The sequence below is a fragment of the Mobula birostris genome, chromosome 13, assembly GCF_030028105.1.
Source record: "Mobula birostris isolate sMobBir1 chromosome 13, sMobBir1.hap1, whole genome shotgun sequence".
NCBI lineage: Eukaryota > Metazoa > Chordata > Chondrichthyes > Myliobatiformes > Myliobatidae > Mobula > Mobula birostris.
In genome coordinates, this window is record NC_092382.1 from 66035123 (window position 1) to 66055325 (window position 20203).

Consider the following 20203-nt stretch of genomic DNA (forward strand, 5'->3'; position numbering starts at 1 on the left):
GGAAGACAGAGGATTGGAAAGTTTTTATAAGCTTACAAAAGGATACTAAGAAGGTCATTAAGAGGGAAAAGATTAACTATGAAAGGAAGCTAACAAATAATATCAAAGACGATACTGAAAGCTTTTTCAAGTATATAAAGAGTAAAAGACAGGTGATAGTAGATATAGGACCGATAGAAAATGATGCTGGAGAAATTGTAATGGGAGATAAGGAGATGGTGGAGGAACCGAATGAGTATTTTGCATCAGTCTTCACTGAGGAAGACATCAGTATACTGGACATTCAAGGGTGGCAGGGAAGAGAAGTGTGCGCAGTCACAATTACGACAGAGAAAGTACTCAGGAAGCTGAATGGTCTAAAGGTATATAAATCTCCCGGACCAGGTGGAATGCACCCGCGTGTTCTGAAGGAAGTAGCTGTGGAGATTGCGGAGGCATTAGCAATGATCTTTCAAAAGTCGATAGATTCTGACATGGTTCCGGAGGACTGGAAGATTGCAAATGTCACTCCGCTATTTAAGAAGGGGGCAAGGAAGCAAAAAGGAAATTATACACCTGTTAGTTTGACATCGGTGGTTGGGGAGTTGTTGGAGTCAGTTGTCAAGGATGAGGTTACAGAGTACCTGGAGGCATATGACAAGATAGGCAGAACTCAGCATGGCTTCCTTAAAGGAAAATCCTGCCTGACAAACCTATAACAATTTTTTGAGGAAATTACAAGTAGGCTACACAAGGGAGATGCAGTGGAGGTCGTATATTTGGATTTTCAGAAAGCCTTTGACAAGGTGCCACACGAGGCTACTTAAGATAAGAGCCCATGGAATTACGGGAAAGTTACATACGTGGATAGAGTGTTGGCTGATTGGTAGGAAACAGAGTGGGAATAAAGGGATCCTATTCTGGTTGGCTGCGGTTACCAGTGGTTTTCCACAGGGGTCCGTGTTGGGACCGCTTCTTTTTACATTGTACATCAATAATTTGGATTATGGAATAGAGGGCTTTGTGGCTAAGTTTGCTGATGATACAAAGATAGGTGGAGGGACCGGTAGTGCAGAGGCAACGGAGAGTCTGCAGAGAGACTTGGATAGATTGGAAGAATGGGCAAAGAAGTGGCAAATAAAGTACAATGTTGGAAAGTGTATGGTTATGCACTTTGGCAGAAGAAATAAACGGGCAGACTATTATTTAAACGGGGAGAGAATTCAAAGTTCTGAGATACAACGGGACTTGGGAGTCCTTGTACAGGCTACCCTTAAGGTTAACCTCCGGGTTGAGTCGGTGGTGAAGAAGGTGAATGCAATGTTGGCATTCATTTCTAGAGGAATAGAGTATAGGAGCAGGGATGTGATGTTGAGGCTCCATAAGGTGCTGGTGAGACCTCACTTGTAGTACTGTGGGCAGTTTTGGTCTCCTTATTTAAGAAAGGATGTGCTGATGTTGGAGAGGGTACAGAGAAGATTCACTGGAATGATTCAGGGAATGAGAGGGTTAACATATGAGGAACGTTTGTCCGCTCTTGGACTGTATTCCTTAGAGTTTAGAAGAATGAGGGGAGACCTCAGAGAAACATTTCGAATGTTAAAAGGCATGGACAGAGTGGATGTGGCAAAGTTGTTTCCCATGATAGGGGAGTCTAGTACGAGAGGGCATGACTTAAGGATTGAAGGGCGCCTTTTCAGAACAGAGATGCGAAGAATTTTTTTTAGTCAGAGGGTGGTGAATCTGGAATTTGTTGCCATGGGCAGCAGTGGAGGCCAAGTCATTGGGTGTATTTAAGGCAGAGATTGATAGGTATCTGAGTAGCCAGGACATCAAAGGTTATGGTGAGAAGGCGGGGGAGTGGGACTAAATGGGAGAATGGATCAGCTCATGATAAAATGGCGGAGCAGACTCGATGGACCAAATGGCCGACTTCTGCTCCTTTGTCTTATGGTCTATTCATTATGCATAATGATTTAGTTATGGTCCTAGACCAGCACTGTGCATAGTTAGAAGATGATTTCTCTCTCCAACTTGAGTTGAACTTCATGCCAGATGCCATTTGCAACTCATTTGAAATGTTGTCCTGCACTCATTGATGGATTTTGTACATCTTTTTACAGGTTAAAAATGACAAAGAATTTGTCTACGGGAATCTCGAACACAGCACACCAGTTTTGCTGTCTCTGTCCAGATACTGAAAAAGTGGAGCAAGGGATTCACTCGATCATTCCTCCTGCTCAGACTGTGGGCAGGGATTCAGTCGGTCATTTCAACTGAAGGTACATCAGCAAGTTCACACTGGGCAAGGCTGTTCATCTGTTCTGTGTGTGAGAAGGGATTCAGTTGGTCTTCCCACCTGTGGACACACCAGTCGGTTCACACTGCACAGAGGCTGGTCATCTGCTGAATTTGTGGAGAAGGATTCACTCGGTCATCTGACCTATTGGCTAACCAGCGAGTTCACACCAGTGAGCAGCCGTTCACCTGCTCAGACTGTGGGAAGGGATTCACTTGCTCATCTAATCTGAAGGTACATCAGCGAATTCACACTGGAGAGAGGCCATTCACCTGCTCAGACTGTGGGAAGGGATTCACTCAGTCATCATCCCTCATGGCACACCAGTCAGTTCACTTCGAGGAGCGGCCATTCACCTGCTCAGTGTGTGGGAAGGGATTTACTCGGTCATCTCAACTGCAGAGACACCAGCAAGTTCACACTGGATAGAGGCCAATCGCCTGCTCAGACTTTGGGAAGAGAAGCCATTAAAGTTCTTTTTGAACGTGTTATATTTACTTTTTAGTGACATTCTTGAAGCCTGTCTGATACTGGATAGAGCCCACCGAATTCGACGTCCTAAGCCTTCAGCCAAAATGAAACCACGTCCTGTGATAGTTTTTCCATTATTTTACAACCAAAGAAGCTATTCTTCAGGATGCAAGGAAAAGGGATGAGCTAATTTATAACGATATAAAGATTCATATAGTTGAAGATTTCACCACAGAGATTTATGCTGATAGAATCAAATATTGGGAAGTCATGGCTGAACTTTTTAAGATTTAACTGTCATTCCTCTCTGCGCTATTTGGCTTGTCTGATAATTACTCCACCTAACACTCGTCCAAAACAGATTGACTGCCCAGAAGACGGTTGGAAAATTTTAAAGGAGTTTAAGCTTATTTCATAAACAATTTCAAAAGTTAATCCTTATCTGGGAGCTGTTTGTAATGGCTTCAATGAAAGTCTGCTCCTCGTTTTATGAGTGCCCAGACATGGACTTGGTTGACTTAGATCTTCTGTTGTTTGCTTTAATAGTTAATATAGTTTTGGATTTTATATATTTATTTACTTATTTTTTACTTATTATTTACTTAATTGTCAGTCTTTAACATTAGTTGTAGTATATTAGTTGGTTGGATTTATCTTTTTTTGAATACATGGTTAAGTATTTTAAATGAATTTAAGATGGCTGTTTTAGTTAGGTGTTATCTATTGGTAGACATAATATGAAAAGATTTGGAACTTGTTTTTTTTTATGTACCCTTTATTGTGTCTGTTTGGTGATGGTAACGTATTACTTTGTAAGCAGTGGCTGCTAATTGGAGACGGGGGCCAAGGGTTTGAGTAGCATGCTGTCTGCCTAGTGGACAGTTTCCGGGGGAGGGGGGTGGATCTATTACATTAATTTTTTTTTGGACTGGGCAATCCTGATAGGTTTTTTTTGTCAATTATCTTGCTTTTCTTTCTGATCAAGTCATGCTTTGTCCTTTCTTCAGATTTAGTTTGTGCCTGCGCATTAGCTTTCTTTAGACAATTTTAAATTACACTTTAAATATGGATCTTAATAAAATTAGTATAATATCTTGGAATCTGAACGGTATGAGTCAACCTATTAAGCACAGAAAGATTTTTAAGAGGATATTGTTTTTGTGCAGGAGACTCATATCCGTAGGCAGGATGAAAATAGTTTTTTTTAAGTATTGGAAAGGACCTTATTTCATTCTTTATCGGTAAATAAAATAAGAGGGGTATCTATTTGTATTCATTCTAAAATCCATTTTGTACATTTTAATACTGTCACTGACTTAATTGGAAGATATTTAATTGTTACTGGTCTGTTATGTGGTCAGAAGTGGGTTTGGTGTGTGTTTATGCACCTAATTATAGATGGCCCTGAATTTTTTAAGAAGTTATCTTCTGTGCTGCCGAATTTAAAGGAATATCAGTTGATTATGGGCTGTCTCAATCAGTTGATTGACAGATCGTCCACCAATTCGTCACTTCCTAATAAATCTGTGACTTGTATTAATACTTATTTATTAGAATGCGGTTTGGTCGATATTTGGAGATTTAGGCATCCTAAAGATAAGGATTTTTCTTTTTTTTCCACATGTATACCATAAATACTCAAGAATTGATTATATTTTGCTGGACACGCGATTGGTGCCCTCTGTCGCTGATTGTGCATATGATGCTATTGCGTTGTCGGATCATGCCCCCATGAAACTAACTTCGATGTTTTCTGATAATATTCTGAAGATACCACAGTGGAGATTTAATGTTGCATTGGTACAAGATTCAACCCTTGTAAATTTTATTAAAGAGCAAATTTCTCTATTTTTTGAATTAAATACAACTGAAGGAATGTCAAATTTGGTTATTTGGGATACGATGAAATCTTTTTTAGGGTCAGATGATTTCATACTCAGTAGGTTTAAGAAGGAAAACCAAGGCGGAACTTTTAGTGATTACTAATAGGATTAAAGAAATAGATAAGGTGTATTCAGTAATGCCTAGTGAAGATCTCTTTAAGGAAAGGGTGGAACTCCAAACACAGCATGATTTGCTTTTGACTTTCCCATTGAGTAACAACTTCTTAAATCTAAAAGCCAATTTTATATACATGGGGACAGGTCAGGCAAATTATTGGCTGGTCAATTAAAAGCAAATATGGCTAGAAGACAGATCCTGAAAATACAAAGACTTGATAGAACTGAAATGGTAGCTCCTTATGAAATTAATAAGGTATTTATGGATTTCTACTCTAACCTTTATAAATCTGAATTTTCAGACAATATTTCTTTTGTGAATAACTTTTTGCAAAAATTGAATATACATAAAATTTCTATCCAAGATACGAATACATTAGATGCACCTATTAAACAAGAGGAAATAGCAAGGGCTATGTCCTCTTCCCAACCAGGTACGGCTCTGGGACCAGATGGATACACAGTGGAATTTTATAAGACTTTCACTGAAATACTTACACCTCATTTATGTCAAATTTTCACTGAATCTATATCCTCTGGGAATCTCCCGAAAACTTTTTATGAAGCATCAATCTTATTAATTCCTAAAAAAGAAAAAGATTTATCTGAATGTGTTTCCTACAGACCAATAGCTCTACTGAACGTGGATTTTAAAATTCTTTCTAAGATCTTGACTAACAGACTTGAGAGTATTTTACCTAGTGTTGTTTCCAATGATCAAACTGGATTTATTAAAAATGGATATTCACATTTTAACATCTGAAGATTATTAAACATTATTCACTCTTCTCCATCTAAAGAATCTGAATGTGTTGTTTCTCTTGATGCAGAGAAAGCCTTTGATAGGGTGGAGTGGTCTTACTTATTTGAGGTTTTGGAAAATTTAATTCTGGACTGTGATTTATTTCCTGGATCAAATTGATCTATCAAGTCCCTATGGCTGCGGTTATAACTAATAATCAAAAATCTCCTTACTTTAGATTAAACAGAGGTACTCAGCAGGGATGTCCTCTTAGCGGTTTATTATTTAACTTGGCTTTAGAACCCCTTGCTATTGCTGTTAGAGATTCCAATACTGTTCAGGTTATTAAGAGAGGGGACAAAGTACACAAGGCTTCGTTGTATGCAGATGACCTGTTAGTTTATATTTTAGATCCTAGGAAATCTATTCCTTCTATGTTATCTATATTTCCTGAATTCAGTAGTTTTTCTAGATATAAATTAAATTTACATAAAAGTGAGTTATTTCCCATTAATAATTACTCAGATCAATATCATCAAGTACCCTTTAGTATTGCTAAAAAATTACTTTACTTGGTAATAAAATTACTAAAAATTTTAAGGACCTGTATAAATATAATTTTCTTCCATTAATTTATTACACTCAACAAATGCTTTCTAAATGGTCACTTGTGACATTATCATTAATAGGTCAAATTAATACTATTAAAATGATAGTTCTACCGAAATTCTTAGATATATTTCAGGCTGTTCCTTCCTTTGTTCCTAAAACGTTTTTTGACAGAATAGACTCTATAATCTTATCTTATATTTGGAATAATAAAAATCCTAGCTTGAGTAAACCCTTATTGCAGAAATTAAAAAAGGATGGTGGTATGGCTTTGCCAAATTTTAGAATTATTATATTCAATATATTACTTTTTGGATTCATTATTCAGACATACATGAATATCCTTCATGGTTGGATTTGGAGGAAATCTCAGTAAAGGGGTTCTCTTTGGCCTCTTTACTGGGAGCTCCCCTTCCCTTTTTGTTTTCTAAGATTAGTAGACAAGACTTTAATCCCATTATTAAACATACATTAAGAATTTGGATTTGGTTTCATAGATTTTTTTGAGTTAAATAATTTTGTTCTCTCTAGTAATATCCATTTCAATTATTGTTTTAAACTTTTGGATAAGGCCTTTTTAACTTGGAAAACCAGGGGAATAACAACTTTTTCAGATTTGTTTTTAGGGGATTGTTTAGTGTCTTTTTCTCAGTTAGTGGATAAATATGACTTATCTAATGTACACTTTTTTAGATATTTACAAATTAGGATTTTTTTTTATGTGGTATGCTGACAAATTACCCTTCTACTTATCCAACTAATATGACAGATGCTTTCTTTCAGCTTAAACCACTTCAAAAAGGGTTGATAGCTATAATTTATAAACGGTTATTGAATTCACGAATGATACCTAATGATAAAATTAAACATGCTTGGGAATTGAAATTTCAAGAGTCATTTTTAGGTAATCAATGGAGTAAATTTTTTCATTTTGTTAATAACTCATCTATTTGTGCCCGCCATTCCTTGATACAATTCAAGGTAATGCATCGGGCCCATATGTCAAAGGATAAACTAGCATGTATTTTTTCCAACATCAATCCTATTTGTGAGAGATGTAATACTGAGGTGGCCACTTTAACTCATATGTTTTGGTCTTGCGTAAAGCTAGATAATTTTTGGAGAGACATTTTTAAAATGCTACCAAAAGTCTTGGATCTGAACCTACAATCTAATTTACCTACGGCAATCTTTGGGATTATCCCATCAGAAGCAGGAAATATTCCTGTTTCCAGTCAATGTATGATAGCCTTTTCAACTTTATTGGCTAGGAGAACCATTTTATTGAAGTGTAAGGATTCTAATCCACCTACTGTCTTTTATTGGCTTTCCGCCATTACGTCCTGTATAAGCTTAGAGAAAATAAGAAGTCAGACACTTGATACATCTTTTAAATTTGAGCAAATCTGGCGACCTTTTATTCAATATTTTCATTTGATTTGATTTATAACTCTTCCAACTATTTATTTTCAAAGTTTTAGATTTGATCAGGAACTCTTTCCTTTTTATTGGTCGTGTCCTCAGAATGGACTGCCCAGTCCTTCTCCCCCACCACCACCTTTTTTTTATATAGAGCTGTGGGTGTTTTCTTTTGCTTTTCATTTTAAAAAATTAAACATTTTTTCTCTCTTTATGAATTGATAAGAGAATTAGCTGTTTTCCTTTTTTATTATATACTAATTAGTTTAATACTATGTATGATCTTGATAATGTCTGTTTGTATTGCTATTGATATTTATATTTGACATAATTCTCGTGTTTGTATATATGTGCTTTTTAAATCAATAAAAAGATTAATAAAGAAAGGGAGAGATACTCTCAGCCAAATCAACCAAATGTGCATCATTGAGTTCAGACTGAGGAGAGGCCGTTCACCTGCTCTGAATGTGGGAAGCAAATCACTCAGTAATGTAACCTTATGTAACTCGCGCTTTGGCTAGCAGCTTAATATAGGGGGTGATAGCCCCCCAGCCCGGCCAAACTTAAGAAATCTTGTTTGGGTGGATGCTGCGTGATTTGTACCCGTTACAAATTAGTAACCTGATATAACAAATGGTACACAAGATGTGAATAAATGATTGAGTTTTATAATTCTTACTTTGACTATATGGCGAGTGAAGTAAACAAAAAGAAAGAAAAAGGGCCCACTCTCTCCATTCGCATTGTCTCATCTCTCCCCAACAAAAGACCACGAAAATCTCTGTTCCAGACTCACAAGGAAGAATATTTCTGTCATTGGATAGCCCTGAACTCCAAAACCCTGTTATTTCTATTCGTAACCTAGTCCCTTGTTTTTCCTCAGGAAGCTGAAGAAAGCTGGTCTAAAGCACTTGCGTGGGTCATCTCTAGTGCACAGAAGATCATCGGGACACAGCTCCCAGCCCTGAAGAACACCTACAGCTCTCGCTGCCTAAGGAAAGCTACAAGCATCTGTAAGGACAATATACACCCATGCAATCATCTGTTTGAGCTTCTTCCATCTGGCAGACATTATAAGACTTTCTATGCCCCGCACTTCCAGACTGAAAAATAGCTTTTGCCCCAGAGCTATAATTGCTCTGAACTAATTTGGCCAAGCATCATCCATAAATGTGTTATATTGCTACTTTAATACTGGTTTTATGGCTGTTATGCATCTGAGTTGTGTTTTTGTACTGCTGGACATTGCTTGTACTGGCTGGTTACTTGATTTTATTTATTGTTTATTCATTTTATTTGTTTTATAGCATTGAGTATGAGAGTTGCAAACTCTTTTTCGCTGTATTGGTGCATGTCAAATTGTACTATGCAATGACAATGAAGATATTTCATTTCATTTCACATTGCTGCTCCAGAGAAACCATCACCTCAGCAGTGAAACATTACAGAGAGGCCATTACATTAGCAGTGAAACTTACATCGTGTTACACTTGTGACGCACTACCGGGTTCACACTGGGGAGAAAGTTTCAATAAGCTTCATGCTGGATATTTGTCCATCACTGTTGCTGATTCAATTTCGAGAGTGACTGTCGGTGCTGAACTCTGCAATTATTGCTGCTGCTCACCACACCCAGTTCTGCACCCTGGTCACTGGGCATGGGAGGAGTTTCTTCTGCTGCATATTCACCTTTAATGGAACTGGAGTTTAATATTCTGCATCTGTGACAAATAAATCAGTTCTATTTTAAACTCTGTCTCCAGTACTTAATGAATTTATAACACACCTAGTTTACAGTAGAGAGTCGACTCAGGCCATCTGGACCCTGCCAGTAATTCTGTTCCATGACAGTCCTTTTAAATCCTCCCCTGTTGTTCCCCTCTTGCTCTCCCTGTGGTGATGGGTTCCAAACAGTCACCATTCTGTGGGTGAAGAGGTTTCCCTTGAATTTACTGCAGACCGAAGAAGTTGTTCTGTCTGAGATGTTCTTCCCCCCTCAAGTCTCAGGGCTGAGGAAGAATGCCATTGGCATCTCCTTATTCAGGGCTCATTTCCACATTGTGTGTCATTTTCCCTACTTCTTAAAGGGTTGTTCGAAAACACCACTGTCCTCTAAAGACTGAAAGCAGAATGGGAAACCATTAGTTGGATGTTCAACAGAGCAGGGTCAGGAACCAGAGGCAGGTCTGCACAGGGCAGAGATTGGGGCTCAGGACGATGGTCGGGGTAAGAATGTATGATGAGGAGAAGGAAATCAGTAGCGGGGTATGGCAATGAGTGACAGAGTAGCAACATTTGGAAGCTAATTGGCAGAGAAAATAATTTGGTTGTCTGACCGATGACACAAACAATGCCTGTGGTGAGATGCTCCACTGGTCGAGGCACGTGTGTGTTGGGAATGGTTATATCTATTGAGGGAGTTGTTCCTGCTTGTTTATCCTGTAATATTATATCCAGATGGTTATTTTAGATTATCCTATCTGTAATAATGTATTTACTGTCATATAAATTGTGAGGTTCTGTCTCTGGCTGGATCAAGCAGATACAGCAGGTGGTGAAAAAGGTGAATGGTATGCTGGCATTTATAGCAAGAGGATTAGAGTACAGGAGCAGGGAGGTACTACTGCAGTTGTACAAGGCCTTGGTGAGACCACACCTGGAGTATTGTGTGCAGTTTTGGTCCCCTAATCTGAGGAAAGACATCCTTGCCATAGGGGGAGTACAAAGAAGGTTCACCAGATTGATTCCTGGGATGGCAGGACTTTCATATGATGAAAGGCAGGGTCGACAAGGCTTATACTCATCGGAATTTAGAAGATTGATGGGGAATCTGATTGAAACATATAAAATCCTAAAGGGATTGGATAGGCTAGATGCAGGAAGATTGTTCCCGATGTTGGGGAAGTCCAGAACGAGGGGTCACAGTTTGAGGATAGAGGGGAAGCCTTTTAGGACCGAGGTTAGGAAAAACTTCTTCACACAGAGAGTGGTGAATCTGTGGAATTCTCTGCCACAGGAAACAGTTGAGGCCGGTTCATTGGCTATATTTAAGAGGGAGTTAGATATGGCCCTTGTGGCTAAAGGGATCAGGGGGTATGGAGGGAAGGCTGGTACAGGGTTCTGAGTTGTATGATCAGCCATGATCCTACTGAATGGTGGTGCAGGATCGAAGGGCCGAATGGCCTACTCCTTCACCTATTTTCTATGTTTCTATGTAAGCTTGAATTTATGGTGCCTCAATGAAGTTATGGGCGTCAATCATGAGTTTGTATTTTAAAGCAAGTTTGGTGAATGACATTTGCCACTTGACTGTAACTTTGTAAGTAATCAGATTGAGTTAAACTGCTGCAGGATCCTGGAATGTGTTATATTGTGTTTAGTTTCTCTTGGCATTTTCTGCACTTGCTGCCTTGATTGTTTGTATTTCATGTATTTTTTTTTCCTTTTGTTAACCACCTTGTATTTCTGCAAGGAACCCCTCTGTTTCTGGGAAGAGGTCTCCAACTCTCAGTCAGGTGCTCAATGCTTCCTTGTCAACATCTTGACTGCTCAGATCATTGGGATGTCTCCCATCGAGGGTCATACTCATTCCACTGGTTAACGTCTTCTTCCATAGTGATGATTCATTTTTCTGAGTTGGCCTCTCATTGAAGTTTTCTGGTCTGTATTTCTTATCACGATGGCATAGACACACCTGGAGTGCTGAATCCTGTTCATTTTTGATGAAAGATTATATATACTTAGAAGTTTTATCTGACTTTTGTGTGATTTCTTTTTTCATGTGTGTTATTCCTCATTCTCCTTCTGTCCAAGGTAGATTAGGTTAGATTAGATCAGATCCAATTTTATTGTCACTGTGCCGAGTACAGATACAAAACCAATGAAATGCATTTAGCATCTGACCAGAAATGCAAAGAATAGCGTTATTTACAAAATAACTGCTAATAAAAAAAAGTGCTACAGCACACAAATATAAAAGTACTGAGGCAGTACAATACAGATGCAATACTGCTTAGCACTGTGATGAGAAGTTCAGCAGTGTCACAGCCTCAGGGAAGAAGCTCTTCCTGTGCCTGCTGGTGCAGGAGCGGAGGCTCCTGTAGCGCTTACCGGATGGGAGGAGAGTAAAAAGTCCATGGTTAGGGTGAGATGCATTCCTGATAATGCTTTTCGTCCTCCCCAGGCAGCGTTTATGGTAGATGTTCTCAATAGTGGGCAATTGGTTAATCGAAGTGAGTTTGAGTATAAATGGTTTTTTCTAAAGTTTTCTAAAGTTCTTATTTATCTTTGTAAATTTTACTGATTGAAATGGGACCAAGATATTTTGATAAAAAATAGTCAATGTCAGTACTGTATTGATGCAAGTTCTTCGTGCAAACACGAGGAAATCTGCAGATGCTGGAATTTCAAACAACACACATCAAAGTTGCTGGTGAACGCAGCAGGCCAGGCAGCATCTCTAGGAAGAGGTACAGTCGACGTTTTGGGCCGTGACCCTTCGTCAGGACTAACTGAAAGAAGAGCTAGTAAGAGATTTGAAAGTGGGAGGGGGAGGGGGAGATCCAAAATGATAGGAGAAGACAGGAGGGGGGAGGGATGGAGCCAAGAGCTGGACAGGTGATTGGCAAAAGGGATATGAGCGGATCATGGGACAGGAGGCCTAGGGAGAAAGAAGGGGGGAGGAGCCCAGAGGATGGGCAAGGGGTATAGTCAGAAGGACAGAGGGAAAAAAGGAGAGAGAAAAAAAGATGTGTGTATATAAATAAATAACGGATGGGGTACGAGGGGGAAGTGGAGCATTAGTGGAAGTTTGAGAAGTCAATGTGCATGCCATCAGGTTGGAGGCTACCCAGATGGAATAGACAATAGAAAATAGACAATATAAGGTGTTGTTCCTTCAATCTGAGTGTGGCTTCATCTTTACAGTAGAGGAGGCCATGGATAGACATATCAGAATGGGAATGGGACGTGGAATAAAATGCGTGGCCACCGGGAGATCCTGCTTTCTCTGGCGGACAGAGCGTAGGTGTTCAGCGAAATGATCTCCCAGTCTGCGTCGGGTCTTGCCAATATATAAAAGGCCACATCGGGAGCACCGGACGCAGTATATCACCCCAGCCGACTCACAGGTGAAGTGTCGCCTCACCTGGAAGGACTGTCTGGGGCCCTGAATGGTGGTGAGGGAGGAAGTGTAAGGGCATGTGTAGCACTTGTTCCGCTTACAAGGATAAGTGCCAGGAGGGAGATCAGTGGGGAGGGATAGGGGGGATGAATGGACAAGGGAGTCACGTAGGGAATGATCCCTGCGGAAAGCAGCGGGGGGGGAGGGAAAGATGTGCTTAGTGGTGGAATCCCGTTGGAGGTGGCGGAAGTTATGGAGAATTATATGTTGGACCCAGAAGCTGGTGGGGTGGTAGGTGGGGACAAGGGGAACCCTATTCCTAGTGAGGTGGCGGGAGGATAGAGTGAGACCAGATGTGCGTGAATTGGGAGAGATATGTTTGAGAGCAGAGTTGATAGTGGAAGAAGGGAAGCCCCTTTCTTTAAAAAAGGAGGACATCTCCCGCGTCCTGGAATGAAAAGCCTCATCCTGAGAGCAGATGCAGCGGAGATGGAGGAATTGCGAGAAGGGGATGGCATTTTTTCAAGAGACAGGGTGAGAAGAGGAATAGTCCAGATAGCTGTGAGAGTCAGTAGGCTACAGTAGTGCTTCTTGCCTTTGTTGTGTTTGTTAACTATTAAGCTCTGTTTGGCAGTTTTTTTTTCAACCTTGAACTAAATTTTGTCCATAGATGCTGCCTGACATGCTGAGCTCCTCCAGCACTTTGTGTAGTTCTTTAGATTTCTAACATCTGCAGGTCCTCTTGTTTCCCAGATACTTACATGCCTCTTGAAAGAACAAGCTGGTAGTGGGGTTGTGTGGCTCTTCTGGTAAAATTAAAGTTGGAAGGTGTAGAATCTGTGGGTAGAATTAAGGAACAATAAATGTAAAAAAAAAAGTCCCTGATGGGAATTGTATGGAGACCTCCAAACAGTAGTAAGTATGCGGTCCACAGATTACACAGGGAGGTAGAAAATGCGTGCCAAAAGGGCAATGTTACAATCGTCATGAGGGATTGTCATGCAGGTGATTAGGAAAATTAGGATGGTGTTGGTCTCAAGAGGAGGAATTCCTGGAATGCCTACAAGATGCTTTTTTAGAGCAGCTCGAGTTTGAGCCCACTTGGGGATCAGCTATTCTGGATTGGGTGTTGTAATGAACCTGAATTAATTAGGTCACTTCAATTCAAAGAACCCTTAAGGGAAAGTGATCTTAATGTGATCAAATTCACCCTGACATTAGAGAAGGAGAAGCCAATGTCAGATGTGCAATAAGGAGAATTAGAGAGGCATAAGAAAATAAAAGATCAAAATTGATTTGAAAAGCACATGGGCAGGGATGAAAACAGAGCAGCAATGGCTGGAATTTCTGGAAGCAATTCAGAAGGCACAGGATATATACATCACAAAGAGGAAATAGTATTCTAAAGGTGAGGTGACAAAACCGTGGCTGATAAGAGAAACCAAAGACAACATAAATACCAAAGAGAGTGCAGAGAGCAAAAATTACCAGGAAGTTAGAGGATTGGGAAGCTTTTAAAAACCAACAGAATGCAACTAAAATAAATAAGAAGGGGAAGATGGAATACATAGGTGAGCTAGGCAGTAGTATTAAAAAGGATACCAAATTTTTCTTCAGCTACATATAGTGTAAAAGACAGGCGGAAGTGCATGTCAGACCACTGAAAAATGATGCTGGAGAGTTAGTAATGGGGTGGGGGTGCAAGATGATGGCAGATGAACTGAATAAGTATTGTACATCACTCTTATCTGTCGGAGACACTGGCAGGAATATGAAAGTCCCAGATGTCAGTGGTCAGAATGTGTAAAGTTACGTTACTCGGGAGAAGGTTCTTGGGAAACAGAGATGGTCTGAAGGTAAATAAATCACCTGGACCAGATGGTGTACACCCCAGAGATATGAAAGTGGTGGCTGAAGAGATGTGGAGGCATTGGAAATGATCTTTCGAGAATCGTTAAGGAAATGATATCCTAGAAAGTTTTTCCCTTCACTACTCTCCCTCTCCCAGTTTCACCTATCACCTCCAACTTCTTCCACCCCTCTCACCCCCACACTTCTTCCTCTGACATCTCATCTTTTTTTCCCTGTCCTGATGAAGGGTCTCTGACCTAAACGTCAACTGTTTACTATTTTCCATATATGCTGTCTGGCCTCCTAGGTTCCTCCAGCATTTTGTGTATGTGTTGCCTGGATTTCCAGCATCCACAGATTTTCTCCTGTTTTGATAAAAACAAAAGTGGGGTCATATAAAATAGCAAGAAAATAGTGGGAAGTTGGAGGATTGGAAAGCTTTTAAATAACCAGCAGGAGACTACTGAAAAAAACACACAGGAGAGACAAGATGAAAAATTCAGGTAAGTGAGCCAATAATATCAAGCATCAAAATTTCTTTTTCAGATACATAAAGAGTAAAAGGGAGGCACGAGCTGATACTGAACCGCTGGAAGATGATGCTGGCGAGTTAGTAATAGAGCAAAGAAATAGCGGCCAAATGTAATAAGTATTTTGTGTCAATCTTCACTGTGTAAAACACAAGCAGTATAAGACGATAAAATATAGGAGCAGAGTTAGGCCATTCAGCCCCATCGAGTCTGCTCCGCCATTCTATCATGGCTGATCATTGTTCAGACTCAACCCCATGCACCTGCCTCCTTGATATATTCTGTACTGCCCTGACTGATCAGGCAATATTTCCCTGTACAGAAGCTATGCTGGCTTTGACTTATTTTATCATTAGTCTACTTGTAGCCCAAAACCTCATCTGTTATAATAGACTCAAACACTTTCCCAGCCACCGAGGTTAGGCTAACTGGACTATAATTTGCTTTCTTTTGCCTTCCTCCGTTTTCAAAGAGTGGATTGACATTTGCAATCTTCCTGTCCTCCAGGACCAGACCAGGATCAAGTGATTCTTGACAGGTCATGACCAATGCATCTGTTATCTCTTCAGCAACCTCTCTCAGGACTCTGGGATGTAGTCCATCTGGTCCAGGTGACTTATCCACTTTAAGAACCTGAGTTTGCCCAGCTCATTTTCCTTTGTAATAGCAATGGCACTCACTCCTCCTCCCTGACACTCACGGATCTCTGGCACACTGCTAGTGTCTTCCACAGAGAAGACGGAAGCAAAGTCCCTATCAAGTTCATCTACCATCTCTTCCCCATGTCTACCTCATGAGCATCACTTTCCAGCGGTCCAATATCAACTCTCGCCTCCCTTTCGCATTTTTATAACTAGTTTATATTATTGTCTAGTTTGCCCATATATTTTACCTTTAGCATTCTTATCTATTTTTCGTTGCCTGTTTTGGATTTTAAAAGCTACCCAATTATCTAACTTCCTACTCACTTTTGCTACCTTATATGCACTTTCCTTCACATTTATACAGTCCTTAACTTCCTTTGTCAGCCACAGTAGCCTTGCCCCGCTGTTTGAGAGCTACTTCATCGGGACACATCGATCCTGTACATTATGAACTATTCTCAGAAACGTCAGCCATTTCTGCTCTGGTATCATCCCCACGAGTATCCTTCTCCAATCCACCTGGGGAATCACCTCTCTCATGCCTCTGTTATTCCCTTTGTTCCATTGCAATACTACGCATGTGACCTATGCTTCTCCCTCAGAAATTGCAGTAGGAATTGAATCATATTATTGTCCCTGCCTTCTAATGGTTCCTTTACATTAACCTTCCTAATAAGATCTGGGTTATTACACAATACCCAATCAAAGATTGTAGTTCCCCGAGTAGGCTCAACCATCAGCAGCTCTAAAAAGCCCTTTCGTAGGAATTTGATACATTCCCTCTCTTCCGATCTGACACAAAGCTGACTTTCCCAATTGTCCTACAGATTGAAGTAACCCACTACAATTGTGTCATTAAATTTATTACATAAATGCCAACCATTTGGGAGTAACTGGGGCAGAAGTGAGGTTACATGCTTTTACCCAGGAGAGAAGGTGTTTCGGAAGCTGAAAGGCCTGAAGGTAGATAAGACTCCTGGACAAGAACGTGAACACCCCGGGATTCAGAAAGAGATAGCTGAAGAGATTGTGAAGTTATTAGAGTTATAGAACACCACAACACAGGAAAATGCCATTCGGCCAATCTAGTCTGTGCCAAAGCATTAATCTGCCGAGTTCCAACAACTTCCACCTGGACAATAGCCCTCCATATCCTTCTCATCCATGGACCAAAGGAAACTTCTCTTAAAGGTTGAAATCATCCCTGCCACTTGCTCTGGCAGCTCATTGCACACTGTCCCTGCCTCTGAATGAATAATTTCCCCCTTAGTTTTCTCTTAAAATGTATCAAGAATCACTAGATTTGGGAACGGTTCTGGTAGACTAGAAAGTACAAATGTCACTCCACTCTTTAAGAGAGGGAGGCAGAATAAAGGAGTTATAGGACAGTTCGGCTGACCACAGTGGTCAGGAAGGTGATAGTGTGTATTATGGGTGAGTTTTTTGGGTACTGTAGTTGGGGACGCCTGATGAAGTAGGGCAAACTCAGCAGGACTCCTTTGGAGGAAATTATGTCTGACAAATGTCTTGGAATACTTTGAGGAAATAACAGGCAGGATAGATAAAGCAGAGCCAGTGGATGTTGTTTTGCTTGGATTTTCAGATGATCTTTAACAAGGTACCCCATGATAGGCTCACTGAGAAAGTAAGGAGGCATGCTGTGCCTCAGGGATCTGTTCTGGGACCCCTACTCTTTTTATAAATGACCTGGATGAGGAAGTGGAGCGATGGGTTAGTAAATTTGCTGATGACACAAAGGTTGGGGGTGTTGTGAATAGTGTGGAGGCCTGTCAGAGGTTACATCGGACATTGATAGGGTGCAAAACTGGGCTGTAAAGTGGCAGATGGAGTTAACCCCAGATAAGTGTTTCTATGTACATTTTGGTAGGTCAAATATTATGGCAGAATATAGTATTAATGGTAAGACTCTTGGCAGTGCCAAGGATCAGAGCGACCTTGAGGTCCGAGTCTATAGGACACTCAAAACTGCTATGCACGTTGACTCTGTGGTTAAAAAGACATATGGTGCATTGACTTTTATCAATCGCGGAATTGAACTTAGGAGCTGAGAGGTAATGTTGCAGCTATATAGGACCCTGGTTAGGCCCCACTTGGAGTACTGTGCTCAATCCTGGTTGCCTCACTACAGGAAGGATGTGGAAACTATACAAAGGGTGCAGAGGAGATTTACAAGGATGTTGACTGGATTGGGGAGCATGCTGTATGAGAATAGGTTGAGTGAACTCGGCCTCTTCTCCTTGGAGCGACGGAGGAGAGGTTACAGCGGGACTTTGATAGGATGCAAAACTTGGCTGAGAAGTGACAGATGGAGTTCAAGCTGGAGGATGAGAGGTGACCTGATAGGGGTGTACAAGATGATGAGAGGCATTGATCATGTGGATTGTCAGAGGCTTTTCCGAGGGCTGAAATTGCTATCACAAGAGTACACAGGTTTAAGGTGCTGGGGAGTAGGGACAGAGGAGATTGTCAGGGGTAAGTATTTTACTCAGAGAGTGGTGAGTGTGTGGAATGGGCTGCCGGCAATGGTGGTGGAAGCGGATATGAAAGGGTCTTTAAAGAGACTTTTGAATAGGTACAGGGAGCTGAGCAAATTAGAGGGCTATGGGTAAACCTAGGTAATTTTAAGGTAAGGACATGTTCGGCACAGCTTTGTGGGCTGAAGGGTCTGAATTGTGCTGTAGGTTTTCTATGTTTCTATGAACATACATTTTGTGTCAGTAACAGATTTGGAAATGTTGGATTTGGTCTCTCAGCCAAATGGCTGACACAGTTTGGGAACAACTGGACTCCGAGCACCGGTCTCTACAACACCGACTGGGACATCCTGCAGGCCCGGGAAGGGTCTGGTTATTCCTTGTATTTGAAGACACAGACACCAGGAACAGGAGCAGGCCTCTCGGCCCCTCCACACCGTCCTGTCATTCAATAAAACCTCGGACCGGTCCACCCGGGCCCCCAACGCGACTCCCATCCCCACTTTGCCCGGACCATTGGCCCCGCTTGCAGGGCAACAGTCTGCCGGTGTTTGCCCCCCAATGTGGTGAATCGCCACCACCGTGGGCTCAGACATTTCCACAGATGAGCCCCTCCTGTCCCCACCGGGACAAACATCCTGTCCGCCCCCTCTCTCACCGTCTTCATCCTCTCCCTCCCCGGGGAACCGGCATCAAACCGACGGGCCGAGCGGTCTCCTCCTACCTCTCAGCGATACATCAGACTCCGGCCGCAGGAGACGCTTCACAAACGCCCCAACTTCCCTCGGAGGGAAATGGAAATAAATCAGAAAGCGGACATTTACTTTGGGATTTGTTCCGCTTTAACGGACAGGTCGAGCTGCGCCAGAGGACGGGGTAACGCCCCCTCGGCTGGTCCGCCTCCACTATTGGTTGTAACCAGTGATTGACATCTCTTCGCACCAATGGGAATAGCGCAGCTCTGCAATCAACTCAATTCCTCTGTTGACTGTTCGGGGAGGGGGCGTGGCTCGTGCTGAGTAGCTCAGCCGTTAAACCGAAAAAGTTCGAGCACAGCAGCGCGTGTGTGACGTAAGGCACCGTGCTCGTGACAGCAGATGCAGATACGGGGAGACCATGGGTGACGTCAGGCGCGTGGGAGGGGCTGTTGTGTGACGTCACGTGAGAGGCGCGCTTCAATTTTAAAACACCTTTTGTTGGGTCCGATCTGGAACAACAAAATTAAATTCGGGTTTCATCGGGACCGGATCCGGTGTTGTGAGATGTGTCCGGCTGTGCCGTGTTGTTGGTGGAGTGGGCAGCGGGGTGTTTGTCTCCGGGCTCTCCTCAGCCCCGGTTTTCACTTTGCGACCGAGCCCGGACCGTGGATCAATTCCTTGTGGTTCTGCAGGGGGTTTGGGGCGAAGGGACAGTCTGTCTGTCTGTCTGTCTGTGTGGGTCGGGGTTATGAGTGGGTGTGGGTGTGGGTCCCGGGACAAATTAACTTGTAAACACCGGACCATCTGGTGAATTGGATCAGACAGCTTCGCTCGCCTGTCCTTTCAGGAAACAACAATTCTCTCTTCATATTAATGACTGTCTAAACTTGCTGTGAACAAGATTCTGTGTTACAAGATTGTGAGTTACAGAGTCTAGGACAGCTGTCACCGTCATGGGCTGCGAGTGCAGACAGGGATTGGGGTCACTGAGCTGTGCATCAGAGAAGGACACGGGTTTGTACAGCCTCCTGTGGGGTAGAAATGTCCACACGGTGAATTCGGATCTGCTGGCACATCGAGAGTCTGAAAGGGAAAGGGAATAGGGAAGGGGCTGAGCAGAGAGTTTTAACAGGGGTGGAGGGGTACAGGAGCTGTCTGATAGATCGTTTTAATTGTTTTTTATAATCTGACAGATGGTGACTGAGGAAGAAGCTTGTTGACGGAGGATACCCGGAGGCGAGCAGGTCAGACACGGAATCAGGATTTGAATTGAATTGACTTTATTTCTTATATCCATCAGGGGTAAAAATCTTCACATTACGTCTCCACCTAAATGTGCAACAT

At 41.8% G+C, this 20203-nt stretch overlaps 1 protein-coding gene across 1 annotated transcript in view; it reads left to right on the forward strand.

Moving 5' to 3' along the window:
* The window catches only part of LOC140206916 (uncharacterized), a 79112-nt gene that overhangs the window by 22096 nt on the left and 36813 nt on the right, over nt 1–20203 (forward strand). The gene's annotated exons all lie outside the window — the stretch shown is intronic.